Here is a 16,892-nt window from a genome sequence, read left to right on the forward strand (position 1 = left end):
TGTATGTCCTTGGATGGAAGAATCACCATTCTTTTGCATCTGATTATTACAGAATCCTGCATAATAAAGAAAAAACCTCCTGGACATTTCTTATTGTATCCCCCTCACTCACTCACACACTCACACACACGCGCACACACACACGCACACACACACACACACACACACGCACACGCACGCGCACACACGCACACACACGCACACACACATGCACGCACACACGCACACACACACACACACACACTCCTCTGTTTCCCTCTCTTCCTGTTCACCATTTCAAATGTACTGTTTAGACAAAATTAATGAATTACTGTGCATTTTACACTCATGATGAATGGCTCGGTAAGTAATTCCGTTTGTTAATTGAATGCAATTCTTTGAATATATTCAAATTGTTTGTGCTTTAATTGCTACCCTAAATTGCTTTTCCCGATTCATCATTGTTCATGATGTAATGAAATGTGCTGTCTAATCTATTAATTATTCTGTGTAATTATTTATTAAAACTTGATTGCATTTCCACAGCAGCACTGAGAAACACATTTGTGCAATATATTCTGTCACACGCAGCTGAGATGAAATGTATTAGTTATTGGCTATTAAAAGACATTATTACTGTGTGGAGATGAATTAATTGGAGAGATTATGCAAATGAAATGCTGCGATTCCACAGAATGAAAGTCTATCTATCTATCTATCTATCTATCTATTGGCCATTTTTGAAGTATAATCACTTTAACATTTGAAGATTTTGATGTATTTATGAATAATAATAGTTTTAATAGTTTCACAATTTACCATAATTAGAAATGTATGTGTTTCCCAACGTAAAAAAAACCATTAAACAGCATCATTATTGACGTAGCTTGAGTTTCTCTCTGTTCCATGTATTACAGTAAACTATCTGTCTGTTTTTTGGGAGTGACTGGAGTTTAGCATTTATCGAATGTTATTGGCAGGTTGAGCCTCTTGTTTACTCCCAGGTAACTGATTGCACCTTTAAGACTCAGCACAAAATTACATGGGTTGTTTCTTGTAAGTGAAACCATTCACATCATGGGCGGTCCTCTTGGTCAAACCTGTAAAACCTGAAGTCACACCCGCTCTGTTCATGTGAGCCGGGACATTTAACACAGACAACACCACCCATAACAGCGCGTGAGGAGGTGCAAAGGTGTGTGTTTACTGAACTCTACAAAAAAAAGGAGAGGAGATACAAACTGACAAAGGAGCAACTCCTGAAAGCAAAGGGTAAGACCATTACTCGTTTTCTCTACTCTTAATGGCCTTCTCTCACTTCCTTTCCAAGATACTTTCATAGCAGAGGAGGGTGATGGAATTTCATTACTTATGATTGAAAACCAATGGAGTTTTGAAAGCAGAATGAGATGGAAAGGTGCACTCAGAATGCCAGTATACCCCCCAGATGCCAACAATCTAATTTACTGTCAGTGGTAATAAATGGGGAGCCACCGGATGGCACAGATAAGATGTTATATCACCATCAGGGTTATCACTTAATATCTGATAATGTCTGTGGGGAGCAATTGTATCTGACAGTTAAAACAGAGGAAGGGGGGGGGGGCTCAGCTCCTGGCAGGAGAAATGATCATCAGTGTGGAAGAATTGTTAATCTGTCAAATCAATGTGACTTCACTCAATAAAGTCTTCATAAAGGGACTCAAGTTTGGGCCGCAGTGTTAATGATTCACAATTGTGGAAAATGATTTTATCTTTACTGAAATTGAAGAGTTCTGTTGTTTAAAAGGACTAATAAATAGACCTAGATAGGCAAACTAAATCTGAATAGACTGACTCAAGGCTGCAGTGTCCTCTCTGATAGAAGTGATTCATTTACATGGTGCTAAATTGCTAAATTTGTGTGTTGCTGTATGTTTGTTAAGATTATTTTAAAAAAAATAATTAAAAAAAAAAAAAAAAAAAAAAAAAAGGACCTATGTGTTTTTAAGGAAGTGTTTGAGGCAGGAATGTTACCTGGGTAGCTGCAAACATTCCTAAAACCAAAGTAAGATAGATGTGATAACAAAACACACCCTAGTAAGTGCAACGAACAAAGGTTGAATCACAGCATTCACTGATATAGCGAGGGCTGCCAAGTCTCACCAAACAAAACAAAATCACAGCATTATGACATTGGACATAATGACATTGTTATTGTAAACAAAGCCTGTATTGTGGGAGCCTGAGAGCGTGGGCACAAACTGCAGCTCATATTATTCCCTGTGAAAATTCAGCTGTAGTGAAACTGTGGTACACACACACACACACACACACACACACACACACATATATACATACAAACACACTATTACATTCTTGCCATTTTCTTCACAGATCCAATCCATCTGTCCTCAAACTACTGCACTCATACTAAAACAAAAAAAAAACAAAAAAAAAAACATGGGTAGAGGTGAGAGTGAGGAGTGGGACGAAAAGCACCACGACACACGGCAAACTCAGCCCCAGAGATACAGCGAGACAGAGAGTAAAAGCTCGGAGAGCAGCTGTCCCAAGTGCTGCTTGCGGACGAGGGACTGTCTCATGAGCCCGGAGTGCGGCAGGGCGCTCCAGATCTCCAGTGTCGTCGCCTGGTGCGGCATGTGCATCCGCATGTTTGTCTGTAAGTCTCAAGCAAAGAAGCAGCAAAGCACCTTACACCTGTTTGGCTATGATCACTGGCTGTTCTGATGGCAGACAGAAGGGAAAATAATTTCCTGCTTAGAAGTGTATCAATCTGTGCAAACACTAATGTATAAGCCTGAAATTTAGTGTTCTTTTTTTTTTTTTATGTGTATATGCACTGCAATTTCAATTCTGCCATAGTGGAGTTAATATTTTTCAATTGGAATCAGCCTTATAAAAAGCAATTCAAATGGACAAATAGTTGAAGTAGTATCAGTATTTTTCAAGTGTTAATCTATCTTTTTCATTACTTTCATGATTATTTTATGATGATTATTTTCTAAATTTCAGAACCTAACCTTGGACATCAGGACCAACTTTTCACAGCTTCGTTGATTCTCAGTGTCCTCCAGCACGCTGTGTGAGCCATGCTGTGTGACTCTCTTCTAATCTGAGATGAAAAATACTCACTTTGAGTTTTGTAAGCTCGCTATCCACAAGTTATTTAACATGAACTATATTCAACTGTTTCCATAAAACCAACTAGAAAGGGAATATTCATTATTAAAAAAAAGAACAGTTACACATTAGTAGTACTGAATGCAAGAATGAATGTGACTTTAATCAGTACGTCTTTGTAAGAGGTTTGTTTGGATACTTTGAAGGTTTATGAGACTGATTGCTTCTGATTGATCAAAATGACACAGTATTTGGATGTTGTATATTTATAGTTGAGAGGTTTTAAGTAATGTAAAATAAGTGTTACATCATGATAATAATAAAAACTATGTGGACTTGAGTGTGTGTGAAAGAATACTTCCGGTGTAACCCCACCCTCTCTTAAAATGACCAGAAAAAGTAGGACTCATCTGAAGTCATGGAAAACTTTAAACAAAGCTTTCAGTGACGACTCAGTAACAAGGACAAAAGGTGTATTCAGTTCAATGCCTCTAATAATAGAGACTTGTGATTAATTAAAATGCTTTGACAAGCATGATGCAACTGTACGACATCCTCATCAACACATTCGTCTGAGGTCATCTAGAAAAAGTTATTCAGCAAACTCACGACAACAAAGAATGCATTTCATTCTCTTAATGTCACGTCACAAGTAAATAATACCTTAAATGACTCTTGTGAGCCTTTTAAAAAGGACCCTGATGCATGATACACTGAGCGGGGACAAGTGCACGAAAATCTGGACTGCCCGATTTAAATAGGACATTTGGTCACCCCCCACATCTGAGCGACAGCCATGGGTCTAAGGTGTCGAGCGTTTTACACAAGTACATGTCTCACATGTGAGACAGTGCGTGGGTGGACAGAAGAGGTCGAGCCATCGTGGGGAAGTACATGATGGGAAGATGCACTTAACTTTTAATATGCTGCTCAAATCACGACTGCGATCTCAGACACGCAACATGCAAGATCATGCATTTCTCAAATGCATAAATTCTCCTCTATTACATGAGGATAAGGGAGCCACTTCTTTAACTGACCTTGAAACCTCAACTTTGGTCCATGTGTAGTGATCAACATTTTGTTTTTCTGTGCTCAAATGATGTACAAGTATATGGTGTTTCTTTACCAGGTCTAAAGTCGGGCTTGCAGTCGATGTGAAGACAAACCCAACAGGGTTGTCAACAAGAGCAGCTGAGAGCAAAACTGCAGCACAAAGGCTGATCTGAGAGTATCAACAGTCCACTACTGTTTATACACCAAGGCTAAAAGGGATCAGCTGTGTATGCAGGTACTGTAACTAGGTCAGGTAGTGGGCATATAGTAGCAGCGAACTCAGCAGTGGTGACTAGTGGACAGGTGAGATTAAGGCGCTCTGAAATGACAGGGATGACTATTCCAGTTTTTATGCGATTTTTATCTTTGTCAGATTTCAGATTCTGGACAAATTAATATTAGTAGGAAAATAAACAGACATGCGGTGTAAACAAAAAAACAACCTCTGTTATCAGAAGATATAAACACATCATTTTCCACGACTTAATGCTTTTCATCTTGTTTTATCATTTCTTCTCTCTTTCTCTGTTCCTCTAGATTCCTCTAATTCTCTCTCTGCTCTGTCGCTGCCTCTTATGTGCCACTGTGTCAGTGTAGGCATCACAATACAGGGGTGACATTTCAAGCAGACAGATTAGGGCTTCTCTCCAATTAATTTTGCTTTCCTTCGCCCGTTAAATACACAATCAACCAAAGGCAAAATGTCAGTGAAACAAACGAGGAGCCGCCATGTGGCTGACAATTACCGCAAAGCACCTCAGAAATGCCAATATGTTAAAGTGGGAGCAGCATGTGAGATGAATGGGGACAAACGGCAATCTTTTTTTTTTTTTTGAGGCTCGTTGTTGAAGCAGAACTGAGACGGGTGAAACATGTCTGTGGCTACCTGCCATTGTCACCACATGCAGTGACAGACAACATGTTGGTGGAAAGGTTAAACGTTCATCAAAGTGTAAGGGTTTTGAATAAATTATATCTAACATATCGGCTAATATCCCCTTTATTTGTAATGACCATCACAGGATGTGTTGTATAAAAGGTGTATTAAAAACAACAAAAAAAAAACAACAACGTGACAACGCACACATCGCAAAACGAAAACAAAAAGATGACCTTCGGCTTGCATGCAGCACTAGAAAAAGGCAGTTTCTGACACTGAGGTTGTGGAATTCACACAACCCTCAACCCTCTGATCCAAAACCCAGGTGATACAGGATGTACATAAGATTTTACTGGGATTTTACTCGCCACACCGTCAACCCCCACGCTAAGCTAATATGGGCACATGAAAGATGAAATTGTTATACACCCTCCCATGCATCCCCTACTAAGACGGCAAAAAAGCTGACCCACATTATCATAAATATCAAAGTAATAATGCAGGTAAAGAAACAGGCATTACCTGTTTATGAAAAAAGTAATCACATTACTGCAACACGTTACTCAGTAATGCATTCTCGCCCCCTACACTGTTCAGTTCAATCTCTCAAACTGCTGCAGGTCAAAGGTCAAACACAGAGAAAAATTAACACATCATATGCAAATCAGGTAGTCCTGCCAAGAGAAACCATGGTGTGAATGTTAAGCAGAGAATCTGGTCTTTGCAGGCATATTACTATAATGTCTGTCTACAGGTGGGGGAACATGGGCTGTGTTGAAAGACAGCCAAATCTGCTTCAACAAGAGCAAACTCACATTGAGGTTGAGCAGGATTTCAAACTATTCCTGTCCTGATAGTGATTCAGCGTGAACACACTCCAATCCTCACCCATGTTGCCAAGTCCATCTGTTGCTGCCGCACTGAACATCCACATTTCTCCGACACGTACCTCGTATGGGTAACTGTGCCAAAACCTGGGCGAAGCGCACCCACCTGCCTCCTCCCAACCCTGAGGGCGACAAGGTAAGAATAGAGGAAACCCAGTCAGGTGTGGTGCTATCAGCCCTATCCTGTTTGTCAGGTTGGGGAAACAGGAATTCTCCTTGCTCATCTCCCAAGTCAGTTTAATCACCTCCTTTTGCCAAGATGCACAGCCGGCCCTGCCTGTGATTGACTTGGCCCACAGCCAGCCTCAATACAATTTGTTGCATAAACGCTAAATCGATGGGTCATTATACTAATGAAATGACATGACAGAGGGACATGATAGCAGAATCAAGGTTCTTCATAGCTTCTGGCCATTGTTCAGTGCCAAGATTCTGAAATGTTTTAGAAATGCTAAATTGCTGAAATTCCTCGAGGTTGATGGTGAAAGTGGCCTTGAATTCAGCCTGTGGCAATTCCTCTGTCTTTTGGTGTGTACACTCGCCACAACTGCACATACAGCAACCAAAGCAAAGTTATTGGACTGTTTCCTCGTTCACCTTCCCATGAAAGCCCACATTAGCATCTGTTTTCACAGTTAAGAAATACTGAATGATTCAGAAATTATTGACTAGGTTCAGAAGATTAGAGGACCTATAAGGTCATTTTATGGTTATTTTCACTGATGAAGAGTAAAACAAAAGCTGTGGTATCTATGTGCACTATCCCAACCTGAGAGCCAATTATACTCTGTCAACTTTTTCTATGGGGCAAAAGACAATGCAGTACAGTGCAGTCATGTGCTTCAGTGAACTTTAGTGTTACAGTCCTCACTGTATCTTGTTTCACCAAAGCTGTCAAATACATGTGCTGCAGTAAAAAGTACAATATTTCCTTCTGAAGTGTAGCTAGTGTAGTGGAAGTATAAAGTAGCATAAAATGGAAATACTCAGTACTAAGAGTAAATGTGTGTGATTACTTTTCACCACTGCTAATACAATTACTTAGCCTTCAGCACACATGGATTTTAATATTGTTCAATTATCCAACCAAGTAAAACTCCTGAATTCCTGAGTGAAAACAAAGGGTGTTTATGTTATAGAAGCTATTATCAAAAAGGTTAAGACTAAAAACCACCACAACCACACAAAAGACCATTAAAATTAAATGACAAACTCTATATTGATGTCAAAACGCATCTCTACAAAAACTAACCCTCCATTCTCTCACTGGTCATGACTGAGCACCAGTGTTTGGTGTGTTGGTAATGAAATGCCAAGCCAACACTGGAAATTAAAGGGCGTGCTATCAGCTAGCTAAAATAAATTAGCTAAACTGTAACATTAGGCAAAAGTTAGAAACTAGCTAACATTAGTGTTTATCCGTAGCTTCTTGACACAACCGAATTCAGAAACAGTGTATTAAACTGTATTAAACAGGTTAGATAGTTACTGTTATTATTGTTTGTTGTATGTTATCAGGGAGGACAGACCCCCTCAAGCCCCCCTTAATCTAAACCCTGATGACAGTCCTTTTAAAGATGTCCAGACTCCAAATTCATCCCGCAGAGTCTCATTTCACATCTTCACAGGAACCTTGAAGAGTAGCTCAGGCTCTGTCTGGGACTTCTTCCTCTTTCTTTTTTCCATTGAACATTTTTCTGTACACCTTTTACTACTTACAAGAAGATGAAAGGAGTGGGAAAAAAAGTGATGAAAATGTTTGGATAGGCACTGTGAGTGTTGCACCTGTTTGTGTATGTTGCAGAGAGAAAGTGAGAGAGGGAGACAGAGAGGGAGAGATGAGAGAGAGACTGTGACAGAGAAAGAGAATGAGACAGAGAAAGAGATGAGATTTGTGATCTCATCTGTTCACCTGGGGCCTCTCTCCTGAGCGGCCTTTTACTGTCGTCAATCATCTCCATGGAGACATCTTAAAACTCAGATGGATGGGAAGCTCTGATGCATTTCAAACATGCCTGTGATACACACTTAGAGAGATTGTGGATGGAAGTGACTCAACTTGTGTCAGGACTGATTATAGTCCCAAGCAAAAGAGGTGTCTAGTGTAAGTGTGGTAGCACTAACTGGTTATTGGCAACGCAAATAACTGGCAGCAACCCTGGCAAAAGCTTTGTACTGTATTTTTACCTGTAATTTACCACGACAGGTAAAAATCAATTAGACACTGTCCAGCCTTGGGAAAATAAAGAGGGGGGAAAGGGAAAAAAGAATATAATGTCTGTGCAGTCTTTTGCACTGTGTCACTGTATGCACACTTTCAAAGAGGTTTGTGTGTGCCTCTGCCAAGCAGTTGGTCTGAGCAGGCAGAAACACAAGTGAACATCATCCACATTCACTTATTTCCTATGGGCCATTATGCACCCGTACAGTACTCTGGCACCCCTACCATTTGCCTGTACTACCTATGAGGATAGCCAGGTGCGCTTGTTTGATTGTAGGTACAGGTACAGTGTTACATTAAGGTACCGTTGCCAAGGGAGATAAATATTAAAACAGGGTGATTTGTATGAGAAGGAAAGGAAGGAAGGAGACCTCCTGTTCTCCCTCAGCCTGACTGTCATGTTATGTTCCACTACCCAAACAGAGAATACATTTCTGACTCAGGAACAATGCGTGTCGGCAATATAATGTTGTTTTTGTTGTTTTTCTTACATGAAGCTTAAACAGAAAGAGAAAAAAAATAGAACTAAGGGCTGAGCCTCTTAAAACCCACCTGGTCACTGGCAACTAGTTTAAAGCTTAAAGGGTTATGGTGTACTTGATTTTGTTGGTTTACTGCCCAGTTATGAACTCCTAACCTACGAATGAGCCAGCTAACCTATTCTCTGCCTAAAGACAACAAAACGGAAAAAATGTACCCTCCTCATTCCCTATTTCCATTTCAGAAAGTTGGCAACCCCTATATTAAAGAAAAAGTTTGCCTTTCACCTCAAAACATGTATTTGTTTTGTGGCATTCAGCACAATACCACTTTCACATTTGCCCGTTAAATATGAAGCAAAGGAGATGGTTAGCTAAGACTGACACATAATCCATCTTAAAACAAGTGCGCCAACTATTTCCCTGGCTTCCAAATTATTTCCTGGTCAGGCACATATATAACCCCCGATAAATCCACCACTTCTTTTTAAACTTTTGGTTTTTGGACAGAATAAACAAACCAGGTAGTAAGATTTAGAGGTGCTTTTAGGCAGATTTGTTTTTCCCCTTATACAGAGCCATGCTAATTTCCCCCTGCTTCCAGCTTTAAGCTAACCTATCTTGGTCATCGTGTTATATTTATGGACACAATTGAGAGCGGTATCAATCTTCTCCTCTAACTTTAGACAAAAAAAAATGAATAAACTAATGAATGATTCCGTCAATGGGTTATACAGGGCCTTGAACTGACTAGCAGATTGTCGATGAAGGGTTGGTTCAGGTACTAAGCTTTACAGGTGCGCAACAGGTTATTGCTTTGTAAAACGAGAGTGGCACAGAACTCTAAATAGCTGACACTAAATAAAATAACTGGAGCTGAATAAAACTAATGTCAATACAGCCTTTAAAATCACTTATTAAAAAAGCCTTTCATCTGAAAATCTTCTCATAGTTTTGTTCGAGTATTTCTTTCCATAATTCTTGTGTATTCTATGGATGTATTTCCTCTAGCTTTATGACCTTGCATTAATATGTTTTTGTTTGTACCATACTTCTTTTTCTCTGTAACTAAACACTTTCCTGTTACATAGACTGTTATATTCTGAAACTTTATCCCAGCTTTGCAGTATTTGATATCAGTTAAATTGAGTCAGTGGTTCAAAACAAACTCCACTTCTTGCTGCATAAGAAATAATTAAGTGTAAAATTCATAATGGTGCTAACCCCACCTGAGTAAAAACAGCGCACTGATATATTAACAGCAGATTAGGCCAGTTTAGCACCATCAAATGAGAGTAAGCCATGTTACCTAAAAATGAAACACAGCCTGATGATGCAATACAACATGCGCAGACTATTGTGTTAGATGCTCTTCAATAATGTACACAAATTCGACACGTAGACACTAATGTAATGCATTGCTTTAGGATGGATACAGCAACAAAGTGGACAGGTGATGAAAAATCTATGTTCTTAAGGGAGAGGAGAGTAGAGTGGTCTTCTGTCTGTTTGTCAGGCAGCTCTGAAGGATGCCCTTGTGTGCTTCCCTCCAAGAACAAGGTCTCTGTGCCTTGCATTCTCCCTTTCCAGCAAACAAACAAAGCTGATGTAATCCTCAGCTTCCTTAAAGCCTGATAAGAGCAAGTAAGGGTCAGTAGGACCAGACAGAACAAATACACACGGCGTATCATTAGCGTCACAATGGTTCTCCCCAGGATTAGCCGGGGATGCTTTCACTGCATTTTCACAGCCAAGACCAACTTTAACACCAAGCTTTGTTTCTCACCCAAGGGATGTGGAAAGAGAATTCAATGTACACTCTTCTGTTTTCCTGAAATTCTTTTGGCTGAAAGCCTTTACAGCACTTACTTTGTCAGCATAATTAACTACCATTAGAACAGGCAACGTAAAATGAAGGCTAATTCGAGTCAACACAATGTGTTTTCTTCAATCTTCCTCCTAAGGAGACAAAGAAAAAGAACAACAACGTCCCAGAGAGCTTCCTAAGTTATGGCAGCAGACATTTTCTCCCGTAGGAAAAGAAAAAAAAGAAAAACTTACCTGTTTTCTTGTTGTCAGTCTGTCTTTGTTCTTAAAATTAGATGGCTCTTATTGATGGCAGCGGATTGCAGTTTTTTTTCTGCAAGTCAGTCGTAATGAAACTGTGACTGGCAGCAGAAAAATTGTGATGTCTTTTAGTCATTGTGTTCTGTGTGCTACAAAGACAACACTTGAATTGGGACTGTACTACAAAATATTTGTTCTGACATTTTGGAACAATATAAACAAATCCAGGTACTTTCTGTATTCAGTCAGTGTCGTCTGGGATAAGTCAACAAGCCTCTCATCTGGTTGCAGAATTTAGTGCCTTTGAAAGCCTACAGGATGCATCCAAAAGCAGACCATGGCTTATAAACACTGTGTAAATAAATAAGGTATTTACATCAAAGGTGCTAGAGGTAGCGGGGGCCAAGAGTCCACTGCGGCCCCCCCCCCTACATTCTTATTATGTCACGGATCACAGATCGGATCATGTTTCAATCATCCCTGTCCACTATAAGACATTAGGTCAAATAAAGCTGGTAAACATGAAACAGCTAGATATACAGTATATTAAAGATATATTAAAAGATAGGTATATTCAAATTTTTATCCAATCACAGAAGATATTACATAGATACATCAATCAAATGCATAAAGTGTGTTTGTAACATTGTTCTATTTGAGCTGTTAGAGTAGCTGAAATTAGCTGTCCAGAATTAATAACTGGTAAAATAAAATTTTAAAAAAGTGTCTGAGCCTCCTGGACAGCCAATGAAAAGACCCACTTTAGCAGAAAGTGTGCTTGGTTCAGTCAAATAGCAGTCAATATTCAGCTTGTCAAACACGAGCATATTGAGCATGAGAGAAGAAAAAGGGATAGAATGATGGAGCAACTACACTGTCTGCAGTTTCCAACCTGACGAGGGCTCGCAATCAGGGGGAATATGGATAAGAAGAGCAATTTTCGAAAGCTCCTCCAAAAAAAAAAAAAAACTCAATGCTGACTGGGAAATATGTATCGCACAAGACAATCAATGAACTTATACATGAGGGGTCTCTTTACTGGTCCCTTAACTGAAATAAAAAGTAATGCAAAGCATTGTGTCATTACTGTGGATGTAACTCACAATTGTGCCGTGTTCTCAGCCTGTATGATGGGTATCAATTGAATATACTGTCTATGAAGACTTCATATGAATGTAGGACAAATTACTTAGATGCAATCTTGACATTGGTGACAAGAGAGGGCAAACGTACAATGACACCTCTGTTCGACAAGGGCAAATGTCAGGTGTGGCTAAATGTATTGAAAGACATGAATCCAAAAGCAGCAACAACGCACTGCACCAATCACAGCTTTAAAGTACAACACTGTGAGTGGTGCCTTCAGTTTAGGTCACGATATACTGTACATGAAATAATAACTCACCAAGCCTACTCTTTAAAATCAGTAGCCTGAAACCACTCTGCCCCTCTCAATGGACAGCCAGAACCAGTGCAATAAAATCCTTGTTTGATCGTTTCAGAGCTGTCTACAACATCGTGGATGAAATAATCAGAATGGGTGGAAACACAGAAGCACCAAGGCTGCAGGCACTGATGACACAAATCAGTATTTTCATTGGATTGGAGGTGTCTCTCAAACTGTTTTCCTCTGTGGAAGAGGTGGGTGCCCCACTCCACAGGTGTCTCACCAGAGACAGTTCAATCAGCTATGCAGATGCTCCAGATGAACAAATCTGAGGTCCACAGCATCTTTGAAGATGCCTAACGAATGCTCACTGACTCCAGGCTGTTATGATGATGGGGACGCACCTCATCAGTGGGGAAAATCCAGTAGAGCAGCCAGTTCTTTGAGGCAGTCGACCTGCTCACCTCTGAGCTGACACACAGGTTTGACCAACACATCCCCCAAAATCTGGTCGACAATGCACAGAGGCGATGTTGATGTGGAACAGCTGTCCACACAGCTGTCAATGCTTCCAGCAGTTTTGCAGGTATACAACAGTTCGGCAGAAAGACCCATCAGTCGGGTGATGAAGGTGGCCACAGTTGTTGTCATGCTGGCAGTACAGAGACAAGGCCCTCGATCTCTCTTTAGTGAAGTCGACAGGCTTCTTCGACTGTATTTGACTATGCTCATGTCAGGCGCAACAGCTGAGTGGAACTCTCCAGCCTCCGTCGGTTGAAAACCCTCCTTAGCTCAACAATGTCTGAACCTAACGCCTGAATCATTCTCTCTTCCTCCACATCCACACAAACATGACTGATGGCCTGGACCTCTAAAACCCTTCTGCTTTGCCAGTGAGCAAAGGAAGGTTTAACTCAGCAAAATCTGAGGGGAGATGAGTTAACTAAAACAGTTAAGCCTTTGAGAAGCAATGCCATTACGCTAAAGTACATTTTTCATATCAATATTGTGTTGTCAACTAGTGTAATAGGCTATAGAACTGTATTGTAATATATATTAACATAATATAAAACATATTATTATACATACAGTATAATAATATAATATCCTATATGAAATAAAGGCAGGCCTTTTGAAAGATAACTGGGTAATTAAGAGCCAATTAGGGCAAAACCAACTCAATTACAAACAAGCCCAGTATATAAATGCTCATGCACATGAAAACAACTTACATCCTTTTTTCATGCAAGGACAGTTAGGAAGTAAACAGAGCTATTTCTGTCGTGAGTTCGTTGTTAAGCACGTGACGTGACTTTTCTATAATCTTTATGAGAGAGGACACGTTGATGTGCTCCTGCAACCTTTCTTCTTTTTTAAAGAGATCACATCATCCAGTCATCTACTGCCACTCACACACACATACACACACACACACACACACACACACACACACACACACACAACACACACACACACACACACACACACACACACACACACAGGCGTGGTTTGTGGGCCCCCCACTTGAATCCGGCGCCCTTGATTTAGATTGCACCAACATGGTAGTTACACCGTGATCCTCCTCCAAGATCACTTGTCCTTTTGATATGGAGGCCCCGCTGCTCCGGTTGAAATTGCCAAGTAAAATCAGTGATTCCCATCAAAAGCGCGTGTGTGTGTGTGTGTGTGTCCAACAGTCTTTGAATTAAAGAGGAATTCCACTTGAGCTGAAATCTGATTAAATTCAGCTTCAGAGGCTCACAGCAAAACAACATACTAAATGCTGCCTTTTTGTAAGTTTTGTTGCTTCTTTTTAAATTTGTTTGCTTGTGATGCTCAATTTTTATGCAACCAATCATTTTAAAAAAAGAATAGCAATATTTACTCAGTCCAGAGTGTTTTGGCTGTTTATTGATCTTCTACTTCATAGCAGACATGGATAAAAAAAAAAAAAAATGTAATAGTAAATGCAGGTTGTTTTGTATAATTTTGGGTGCAGGATGGTTTCTCTTTGGTATTTGTGATGTGAGAAAATTATCTAGAAAAGATAAAGGAGTTTGTAAGCTCTTTCCCATTTCCCTTGCGTTCTCAGCCTGTTGAAGGAAAGATATCATTCGGGAATAGTTATAAACGCAACCAAGGTTATTGCTTCTTCAGAGGCATCATTTGTTACTAGGTATTGTGAGTCTTGTGGCATGGCAATAAAGTGGTATCATGTAACCTCAAGGCTAAAAATAAATATACCCCAAACAAGTGGAACCATTATTGACCATTAAAGTTTATGTCATGACACACTAAAAGCATTCCAGCAATTACCAGAAGAGTTTCAGATTCTTTAAACATATTTTTATTATTATCTACAATTTAGGAACTATTTTGATTGCAAAACTTTGAAACTAATGGAAAAACTAACCATGAAAGAAGTAACTTTATATAAAATATGTGATAAGCTTTAATGTTTTGATGACAGCAATACACAATAAACTAACTTGTGAGCATTTTTAAAAGGATTTTAAATGAGGTAACTCTCTTAAAATACAATATAAAATAATTTGTGAGGTCAAAAACTATCTTACCTTAAAGTGGCAGTTTGGGTTATTTATCATGCCGTCAAACAGCCCTTTCCTTTGGAACTACATTTTATCAACCATTGAACAACTGTATTCCTACAAACAAGCACACCTCCACTTAGCTCTCTCGGATTTGAACAGCTGATCTGCGGCGTAATACAGTGTGCGCCACAGGTGCGCTTGCTCATAGTAATACGGTAGTTCAACTGGGCAAACTGCTTCTGATGTGGAAGATCATGTGATACCATCGAAAGCTCCAGAACAAGTCAAAGAAAATGTCTATTGGGTACAAGGACAAGATGGACTTTGAAACTCAAATTCAAAAGTATCTGAATGAATAACTTCTTTGTGGTGTTTAGCCAAAAGAAATGGAGACTTCTGAGCATTTATGGTGTAATAGAGCCAATTAAATGCAAAGAACTCAAGTCAGTAATAATTAGCATAGATAAGTGTACCTCTCCTTTTGAGAGTTTATCTCTTTGATTGCAAGAAACCTGAAATGAGTTTTTGATTGTGTTGGATTATTTACAATATACGTACACTATATGCTTTTTTTCCTCTAATATGTATTTTTTTTCCATGACCCTGAACAGGATAAGTAGTTTAGAAGATGGGCGGTTGGAAAAGATGGACATTTTCTGTTGATAAAAAGAGACACAATAAAATGTATTCAACATGCAGCAGTCTTCCTCTTCCTTGCCTCCTTTTCCATAACAATTCAGTTGTTATCTAATAGTTAATATCTACCAAGGACTTTATGATTTCATAACATAAAGCAGGACAACAACTGAGATACGAGAAACCATATATATGGCTCTAAAAGTCCCATTCTGGGACAGCGGTATATATACATATGTATATAAAACCCACCTAAACATACACAGAGACATACATACCCAAAAGTAGCAAGGTAGCGAGACAAATGTTTTGCATTCAGCACATTCAGTATTAATAATGGAAGATTAGATATCCCATTAGCAGTCACATTTCAAGCTTCTCACAAATTTGTTCACAACTGAGGTCAGAAGCGTGGAGGTAATAACAAGCAAATTAATCCAATTGGGAGGTTGAATTGAATATGAGCGATCAGGAGGTATTCGTATTCTGCCAAAACACGGCCAAAGTCAGAATGTGCTTCAGTGATAAAATCACTGGTGGAGACAGATGAAATGGCAGCCCCTGGGCATTTCTGAGGATATGAAGGAAATTACCTTTGAGCAATTAATTCTCTGGTTCTGAGTTGTTATGTGCCTGATCCTTGTGATGATGGCAATCATATAATCCTTTTACTTTCAAATGCTAATAAAACCATGTGGGTATAGGTTGCCCCACTAACCTATGTTGTAGCCTGACTAATGTACAAGTCCATAACTTACTTTGTGAATTAGTCACATACAGTAACTTTTTCTACACAAACATGAAGATTTTTTTTTTTATCAAACCTGTTTTCCATCAATGTTTTCCATCTTCAAAGGTATTTTTCGGAGCCCACAGTGTCTGCTGTCTGTCTGCCCGGAATGACAAAATACTGGCTGCTTTTAAACCAGAAGTTTAAATCCAACATTTCTGCAGGCTCTGCTGTTCTCCGCGACCACACTACTATCACAAGCTGCGGCAGAGCCATCCAGCACTGAGGAAACGCTTTGAGGAAATTTGATGGGAGCCAAAAAAAAGATATACTTTAGCAGGATCTCATAATATTTCTGCAAGGGAATTCCATAGTTTTGCCCCCAGGCAAACATTTTATCATTTGGAGCAGAAAGTAGACAACTGTGAGATCATTAAAATAACTTTGAAGATGCAACCTGCTTGATAACAGATAAAAAAAAAAAAAAGTTTTGATCCCCCCCCCCCCGTGAGGATAACTAGGGGAGTGCTATCTGACCGAATCATGGAGTAGCATGCAGTGTGTGTTGAAGTTGCAGACGGGCATGACAGCCTGTGACACAAATCTTTTTAAAACCTGTGAATCCAGGTATGTTCAGATTGAACGTGAAGTGCATGTTCACTTCAAATTATTTGTGTGAATTTGCCCACTGCAGTGTTTTTGCAGTCTGTTTTTGCAAAACAGCTGCTTTACTGACCTGGCAGACGTTAGCTGTAGCTGGCTACCAATACACGCACTAGCTTTGTATGTGTGCAATGTGTCTGTGTTTATGTGATAGAGCAAACTCAAAAGAGTTTATGTTGAGTCAGGACTTAACAGGAACTCCAGTAATGTTATTTTCCTCCAGCTTCTCCTC

General features: G+C 39.5%; 1 long non-coding RNA gene across 1 annotated transcript; it reads left to right on the forward strand.

The window, feature by feature from the left end:
- The first annotated feature begins 1,127 nt into the window (after positions 1 to 1,127).
- LOC111220326 lies at positions 1,128 to 3,432 on the forward strand. The gene is made up of 3 exons (XR_002665053.1): positions 1,128 to 1,251; positions 2,356 to 2,641; positions 2,995 to 3,432. It is a non-coding gene; the product is annotated as an uncharacterized LOC111220326 (long non-coding RNA).
- Positions 3,433 to 16,892: the final 13,460 nt, after the last annotated feature.

This window comes from Seriola dumerili, unplaced genomic scaffold, assembly GCF_002260705.1.
Source record: "Seriola dumerili isolate Sdu_G_001 unplaced genomic scaffold, Sdu_1.0 BDQW01000068.1, whole genome shotgun sequence".
Lineage (NCBI taxonomy): Eukaryota > Metazoa > Chordata > Actinopteri > Carangiformes > Carangidae > Seriola > Seriola dumerili.